The following is a 9,296-nucleotide window of genomic DNA, read 5'->3' as shown; positions in this document are numbered from 1 at the left end:
GACTTGACTGCCAGAGAGTGTAAAGTCGCACTTGAAATTGCGGGAATTAGGAGTCGCACTAGTGTGAACCGAGCCTAAGGAGAACTTTTATACTGATAAATTACTTTGACATGTTTGAGCTGCTGACTGAGGATTACAAGAAGCACTGGGGAGTTATTTACGAAAGGCAAATCCACTTTGCACTACAAGAGCAAAGTGCACTTGGAAGTGCAGTCACTGTAAATCTGAGGGGAAGCTCTGCTGATTTTATTATCCAATTATGTGCAAACTAAAATGCAGTTTTTTTTTATTTTCCTTGCATGTCCCCCTCAGATCTACTGCGACTGCACTTCCAAGTGCACTTTCAGTGCAGTTTCAAGTGTAGTTTGCACTTGTAGTGCAAAGTGGATTTGCCTTTAGTAAATAACCCCCAGTGTGTCATACAATCACCTTCCAATACTTTCAGTCTGAAAATACTATCTGTCTCTAATTTCAGTCTTCCCTTATTATTCAAGTCAGAAGGTCAGCATGAAAGTCAGGCAGCTAATATTTTCAGACCTATCAGTACAGCTTTTAGGTACATTTAAAATCTAAGGATGTCCTAAAACATTTATAACTGATCATTATGAAAGGCTATTTTACATAAACCATAGTACAACTGAGCTGTTAAAACCATCCTTCAAACACTTCACTTTTTTTAAATTTTTTTATTATTATTAATAATAATAATAATAATAAAGCAGGTTTGCGCTCAATTTACCTTTTAAAAGTTGACCAATACTGAAATCTTAACATAAAGTGACCCTGAACTTTGCCCATGGAAGACAAGGCAACAGGTCCACTTTAATAGTGAGACCATTTTTTATTTTATTTTTTCTTTCTTCAAAGACAAATAACAAGGGTTATCCCAGGTTAAGGGAAATAATAGTGAATATAAGGAAATATGGTAGTGTAATAGAAGAAATTAAGCACGATTAAATGATGAATGGCACGGTGTTAAACATAAGATGTAGGTGTATATGTGTTTAGATATGAAAGACTGTATCACTATATTATGAAAATAAAGAATTAAAAAAAAAAAAAAAAATAGTGAGACCATTGCTATCGGCATACACTGATCCCTTCACTCCCTCTTGTCTCTCCCCCCGCTCTGTTTCCTCCCACAGGACAGTGCTGTTGTTTGGTAAATGTACCCCTTACTGTCTCATATTGGGGGCAAGCAGAGACCCCTTAGCCCTGTGTAAGCTCCAGGTTGTGAATTGCAATTTACACAATGATTCCTCACTAAACTTACGGCAAGCAAATGAGGCTGTGGAAAGTCAAAGTACGGCAAGTATAAGCAGCCAGCAGGGTCAGCATTAATGTAAACCTGTTGCTTTACTGCATTTAAAATCAGTACAGAAACTTTTTATCCCCTAAATTGTGTTCTTTTGATTTTAATTTACAATTTCCTCGACGTCGGTGAAAAATCAAACGCCACCACCCGGTATATAGTAACACATTATTTGTCCCTAGGGGGGGCATCTATAGCAAAAAAATAGATTTTACTAGTGGTACACCAAAATGAAAATTTTGGTGCCGAAACCGATAATACTGCTATCAACAGCCGGCTGGCTGGATAATCTAGATCCTTGTAGTCTCCCCAGTCTGGCCATCGAGCGTGTGCAGACTCCAGCTACACGCCGGGTCGGCCACGACATGCCCCTCAGGCTCCAAGGGCAGCCGGTGAGAGCAACGCTCCGGGGCACACATATGACCGGACTACCGATGTCCTTGTCACAGTGTGCCGTGGCCAGCAGCCACACCGTACTGCTCGGAGAGTGGGTCTGTGATGGGATGTCCCCAGCTCACCCGGATGGTAAGTACAGCTCTCCCTGCCTCTGCGGTATTGAGCAGCTGGGCATTCCCTGGGAGGTCGATTAGGGGGTCCCTCTCTTCTCTCCCTGTCCCTATTCCCCTCCCCCTCTGTGGGGGATGCTGCATGATGGGCTGCTGAGCAGTGTCTGTACCTGTAGCCAGGGGTCCCCTGGGGGGCTCTCACCTTAGATGAGGGGCGGAGCTGGGTGTCTGTGGTCTCCCCGCTGGGTGTCTGGAGGTCTGCATGTGCTGGTCGCCATAGCGCTGTTCTCCTGCCATTTTCTCTGTCCTTTCACTGTGTACAGTTGTTTGTCGCCCATTTTAGGTGTGTCTCAGTGGAAAGCATGGTCAGGGGCCATTTTTCTGTAGCTTGGCGGCCATTTTCTCTGTGATTATGTCCTTTATACAGGGCGGCCATTTTGTTGTAGTCCAGCACGGTTTTTATGCTCAGCGCTGGTCACTGCTGCTCAGAACAGTGTGTTTTTTCACTCGGGACACCTGGGAGCTGATACTGGACATGGACACCTGTAACTAAACGGCGCAGCACTCGGTCGGGGTGGTGAGTCCTGCGGTGGGGGCCCCTCAGTCTGCAGCAGCTAGGAGGGTGGGATTGTGCACCTGTCCTAAGTCCCCAAGGGTGGCAGACAGGGTGGGTCAGCATGGCTTCAGAAACTGGTGTTTCTTCCCCAGAACTCCCTGCAATTGCAACCGGCTCGTTTGCAAACAGTGCAGTGCCTTTGGACTCTTTGTCAGCGGTCCCTGAAACATTCGTTGCCAGGATGGAGGCGGTGTGTGGGCGCAAAGGTGGTAAAAAGTGGCCCCTGCCCCCCCTGTCCTCCGGGGAGAGCTCTGATGCAGACTCTGGCCCCGCTGAGACTAGCGGCCCCTGCTCTGTTGCTTCAGTTGATGCTGACCAGGACCAATCGGACAGTGAGGATGAGTCCGCGTCCGTGCAAGACAAACCGCTAGTTAAAGCACTTATCACAGCTGTGCGTGATACCCTGAAAATTCAGGATACAGCAGGTTACTCTGCTGAAGTAGTGATCCCTTTTGGGTCCCGTAAGCCAACCCATACACCTAAGGTGTTTCCGTATCAGACTTATTTCGATAAGTTCATATACAAGGAATGGGGAAGCCCGCAGCGGATCTTATCGGCCCCCAAAAGAATGGTGTGTTACCCCTTTGAGGAGAGCCATCTTATAAATGGTCGGCTCCTCTGGTCATAGACCCCCCCAGTATCCAGGTTAAACAAAGTAACCACGATCCTGGTAGAGGTGACTCCTGCATTTAAGGACCCCACTGACAGGAAGGCCAAAGCAGTGGCCTGTTCCTTGTTTACGGTTGTGGGGTCAGCAATACAACCAGTACTGGCCACAGCACTTGTGTCGCAGACACTTACTGAATGGGCAAAACGTTTGCACCGCAAATTGGAGAAGCAGTAGGCTACTCCCGTCTGCGTGGAACTAGCAGACCAGTTAGTGCACAGCCTTAAGTACATTTGTGACGTGGCCCTGGATACTCTTCCCCTGCTATCCAGGGCTTCAGTGTCAGCAGTGGTGCTGAGGCACTTGATTTGGCTAAAATGCTGGTCTACAGACCAGGCATCTAAAAAAAGCCTTGACGGATCTTCCCTTGCTTGGTGAGTGGCTCTTTGGAGCCTCACTGGATGACGTTAAGAATGTCACAGGTGGGAAGAGTACCTTGCTCCCACAGGCCGGGAAGACTAAGGAGCCACGCCACAGGAACAGGCCCTCATTTTCCTCTCAAAAGAGGCTTTTTCATCCGTCCGGGACTTTGGCTAAATGCTCCCAGTCTGACAGGACGACCTCAGAGGGAAAAAAGCGTCCCTGGAACTGCAAGCCTGCGAGCAAAAATGCTACTACATGAAGGTTTGCCCCGCCTGTCACATGGGTGGGGGGTCACCTTCGGGAGTTTGCAGCCTGGTGGGCCTCTCGGCTATCCGATCAATGGGTCTGTGAACTGATTTCCTCTGGCTACAAGATAGAGTTCCTCTCTTTGCTACTAAACGGATTCTTCCCCTCCAGCATACCCTTACTCCCGGCTCGCCTGGAGGCCCTATTGGGGGGCGGTAAGGTATACGTATAAATTGGACAAAATCAGTCCTTTTCCCCCTGGACAGTCAGGCCTTGTCCCTGGCTTGCCCTACGTCACTGAGCTGGGTTACTGAATTTATATATCTCGGGGTTTGGGTAGCCAGGTCTACTGCCCTTTACGACAACCTCAATCTGGCTCCCTTGCTGTCCCTCCTGAAAGAGAGATGCTCATCATGGTCAGGACTTACCATGACTCATTTACAGGTTTATTTCTGGGCGGCAGGCCTGCTGACGATGTACTGGTGGTTCTGGGGCTCGCGTTCCAGTGCAGTGGTGTGTGTGGAGGCAGCCTGCTTATGCTCCCTGTGGGATTTACAGAACCTAGTATACAGGGGCGTGGGGGCATATGCTGAGATACCTGATCCAACTAGAATGACACTGAGGGTGTAGACTGCGGCTAGACGTTGGTTCCTACAGGCTGAGCGATGGTCGCTTGTCCAGCCTCTCTGAGGAAACCCTAACTTAGCTAATTTCAGGATGATTCCGGACCCTCAGGTATTGGCTAGATATGACATCAGGACCTTAAAAGATATTATGCCCGAGAGTGTACTGCTGACATTTTCTCAGCTCTCTAGGCTGCATAATCTGCCTGGATGGATGTTCTTTCGGTACGCCCAACTCCGCCATGCTGCTAGGGCCCAATTCCCTGAGCTACCCCTCCTCCAATTAGACCCGGTTGAGGATCTGCTGCCTTGTAGCAGACTGGAGAAGCCTCTGTCTGCTATATATGGTACCCTACTGACCACTGAGTCCCCTATGATGGATAAACTGTCGGACAGGTGTAAACTGGACATCCCTGCCCTAGATAAGGAAGACTGGGTTGAGTGCCTTGAACAAGGCCCTAAGCAGGTGATCTCATCTGGTGACAAGCTAATCCAAATAAAATTCTTGCATCGGTTCTATTTTACTTCTGTGAGGTTGCACAAGATATATCCTGATCGGGACCCACAATGTCACCGCTGTCGGACACAATTCGGCACATACTTTCACATGTTCTAGGAGTGCCCAGTTGTCTCTGCTTTCTGGTATCTTTGAACAAATACATTTTCAACGACCCTATCATAGTAAATTATTGCTCTCGTACCTCTTGGTCTACGCTCAAAAACAAATTCTTTGTAAATGGTCCTCCCCCCCCCCCCTCCGCCCTGTCCTCCTGGATCAATGCCACATTGCCCCTTTTATAAACTAACATAAATTATCCGGGGTTGTTCCTGGAAGTTTGATAAGGTATGGTCGCCCTGGACACCCCAATAAGATTGCCTCTCCCCTTCCCCTTTTCACTGCCTGATGGACAGACACTAATCTGTGCCTGCACTGCTGCTCCTACCTCTTCTTCCCCCCTCCCTGCTGGGTTCTGGTCCTGACAATGTCATGGGATCTACTTGTTCTATGGATTGGTTGTTTAGTATTGATTGGATAAGAAATATCTTTTCATTAATGTTTATTCTTCTTATGTATGTACATATTTCTCTGTATTGTTACTTAATCCTTCAATAAAGCACTCCTGATTGTTAAAAAAGTCACAACCGCACCTACTGCATTCATGCACCGCCCAATGGACAGCTATCGGCAAAATGCCAATAGCCCTGTTTTCGGTGGTTGATATTTTGGGAGCTGATATATCAGTGCATCCCTAGATTTTACTGGTGTCTCTCAAAGAAATATGTACAAACACAATCCAACTAAAATCACAATATTTTATTGATCCATATATTGTAAATGTAAAATCATATGTATGAAATCACAGGGATCGGCACCCTCTAGTGGCCTATCTATAGCTGAACCAGTAGTGCCCAATGGGCATAACCTGTGACTACCAAAAATATCCAGTCTAGGGCATAACTAATACAAATATAAGTAGCTCAAAGTCATCAAGTTGAAAATAGGTTATGGATGAGGCCCCTTTCTAACCGTGTTTTGCTTGTTGCTTCTTCGAGAGTGGGGTACCTAAGATGTTCAAAAAAGTGACCTGACAGTCTGTGGGGAACACATCTGTTCCAAGATGGGTAAGGAGCAGCGGTGAGACATGAATCATGGGCTCATTCAAAATTTAGACCTTTCTACCAGCCTGCAGGGTACTAAGGGGAAAGCCAGCCCCACGGGGGAACTCTAATATGATCACTATGGGGCGCACACACAGTCCCCTCTGTAATCTTCACACAAATATAGGCGTGTCAGTATGTCCCTGCAACCTGGTCCAATTGGATTGTGTTTGTATATACACTATATCGCCAAAAGTATTGGGGTGCCTGCATTTATACGCACATTAACTTTAACGGCATCCCAGTCTTAGTCTGTAGGGCTCAATGTTGCGTTGACCCACCCTTTGCAGCTATAATAGCTTCAACTCTTCTGGGAAGGCTGTCCACAAGGATTAGAAGTGTGTCTATGGGAATGTTTGACCATTCTTCCAGAAGCCCATTTGTGAGGTCAGACACTAATGTTGGACAAGAAGGCCTGGCTCGCAGTCTCCACTCTAATTTACGCCAAAGGTGTTCTATCAGGTTGAGGTCAGAACTCTGTGTAGGCCAGTCAAGTTTCTCCATCCCAAACTCGCTCATCCATGAGTCCTGACCTCAACCCGATAGAACACCTTTTGGATGAATTAGAAAAGCTAAAAGATCACTGGATTTCTGACAGGATCAACAGGTATTCTCTTGCTTTGAGCTAACAGAAATAAAATGTTTCAATGGGAAATTTAGCCGACCAAATGGGAGCAAATAAGAGAGGCTCATTGTTAAAGTTTACATTACACTTTAAGGACCACAATGACATAAAGAGCCATCTCCTACTTCTTGTAGGCTTCATTCTCACAGGAGCTGTTGTCAGCACCCCTGAAACACAGAGCAGAACCATGTCATTTTGCATCCAAATATCAGTTTTGTTAAAAACTAACCTTATAAAGAATATCTGTAAATTGTACTGGAAAGACATTGTAAGGAATGTAACGTTCTTTGCACATAATTGCTCTAAAGATCAGGACTAGAAAATGTAAAATGTTTTTTTTCTTGGTAAATGTGAAATAGCATATTAATATTATGTAGTTTTGTATCCAGCCTGCAGGTGGAGCTCTGCTCTTCTTATGGCCATCTATTACAGTTCTGCTGAAAGACGTCAGTTGTTTATTGCCAGCCAAATGAGTGGGAGGGATGAGGCATCCTTTATCGGACAGCTTTAATACAAGGTTTCAACCAGACAAATCCTGCTTTTGTTGTGCTTTCAGCTAATCCAAAGTGCTCTGGGAATTCTTTATCCTGTATAAAATGGTTATTTGTAAACCAGATGTTTAACTCCAGCAAAGCGTCTGTTTTGTTTTGGAAGAAAAACTGCGACACAGACTGATTTATTTTATTTTTTTCTAGTAGGGTAATGCCCGGTAGACACTATTCATTTTTTTCCCATCCAATTCAGAAGGTTAAACAAAAAAAAAAACTGTCAGCTCCGGTCGGAGCCGCTGTACTAACGATCCGAGGTTAGTGCAGCGATTCTCCCCCCCCCCCCCCCCCCCGAGCTGCTGTGCTCTGACAGGGGACGCCCCCCCCCTCCCCCGCCAGAACACTTTAACCAGTGATTGGGGGCCAGTCGGCTGCTGGTTTTCTAGCATGCTCGTCTGACAGAAACCGGGCATTTGAACCTCGCCGGCCGGCATTCGGCCTATGTGTATGGGGCTTATACTTACGTTCACACCGGCGATTTAGGCCCATGCGAATTTCAGGGGCAGGCATCTTCTTATTTCTGCTGTTGCTGTGAGTGACTATGTCCTGCCACCCACCACGTTCAGTATAATGACAAGTTGGCGGCCAGCCAGAAGTTACCTGTGGTGATTGCTGCTGGATGCAAACAAAGTACGTCCAGCAGCAATCACGGCAGATAATCGCTGGCTCTGCGGCCGCTGGTGACCTGTCACTATAATGAACAGGTCCGGCGGCTTCACCTAGCGACTCACAACAGCAGCAGGAATCAGACAGAGCAGTAAATACTGACAGAGGCTCTTCTTACCCTTCCCACTCTATCCAAAATCAAAACATAAAGTTTTGGTTTGTGATACACTCAAATAATAACTAAAATAAAATTGGCACATAAACAGCGTAGTTTTCTTTTTAGGTTATTGCTCTCTTACCACAATTTGTATAGCTGACAATATGTTTTATAACAAGAACATAATCCTATCATGTAGTGACCTTCATTCTGCCAGAGAATGTGCTCCAGAAATTCTTAATCCTTGCTCCTGAATTATATATAGTCTGAAAAAAAAAAGCACATGTTTTTCTTTACCGATTCACCAGAGGGCGCTGGTGTGCCTAGAAAGCCAAAGCCTTTCTCATGACCTGAATAATGGAGCTGAAACATATCTACGCTATTTACAAAATAAAGTGGCATAATGTAACCCATTGTGTATTTAGGCCCCATAGCTCTTTTACAATTGAAAAAGGATTAACAGTAAAAATACAGGCAGTTTTCAAATGCAGTAGCAGTATGGTAACAAGTGTGCTTAGAGGGCATTGATCACTAAGTGCCCAGTAAGCTGCACTTTTTAAGCAAGAGAAAACTAAATTTTATTATGATCAGCTGTTTTTTAAGCTTTTTTTTTTATCAACTTAACCACTTAAGCCGCGGTCGTATTTGAAGCCAATGAACCAAGCCCGTTTTTGCGATTCGCCACTGCGTCGCTTTAACTGACAATTGCGCGGTCGTGCGGCGTGGCTCCCAAACAAAATTGCCGCCCTTTTTTCCCACAAATAGAGATTTCTTTTGGTGGTATTTGATCGCCTCTTCGGTTTTTAAACAAAATAGAGCGACAATTTTGAAAAAATTCAATATTTTTTACTATTTGCTATAATAAATATCCCCCAAAAATATATAAAAAAAACATTTTTTTTCCCTCAGTTTAGGCCGATATACGTATTCTTCTACATATTTTTGGTTAAAAAAAAATCACAATTTGCGATTATTGATTGGTTTGCGCAAAAGTTATAGCGTTTACAAAATAGGGGATAGTTTATTAATATTTCTTTTTTACTAGTAATGGCGGCGATCATCGATTTTTATTGTGACTGCGACATTATGGCGGACACATCGGACATTTTTGACACATTTTTGGGACCATTGTCATTTATACAGCAATCAGTGCTATTTAAATGCACTGATTCCTGTGTAAATGACACTGGCAGTGAAGTAGTTAACCACTACGGGTCAGTGTAGGGGTTATGTATGACGTTATGTGTTTTTTTTTTATTGTAGGGGGCGTGGCCTGGCTTGTGATGTCACTGATCGTCTTTCCCTATATCAGGGAACAGACGATTGGTGACAGCCACAGTAGGAAGCACGGGAAGAGGTTTGTTTACA

This window comes from Lithobates pipiens, unplaced genomic scaffold (assembly GCF_037356315.1).
Source record: "Lithobates pipiens isolate NorthernLeopardFrog02 unplaced genomic scaffold, aLitPip1_a1.2 Scaffold_28, whole genome shotgun sequence".
NCBI lineage: Eukaryota > Metazoa > Chordata > Amphibia > Anura > Ranidae > Lithobates > Lithobates pipiens.
This window is presented reverse-complemented; position numbering follows the sequence as displayed.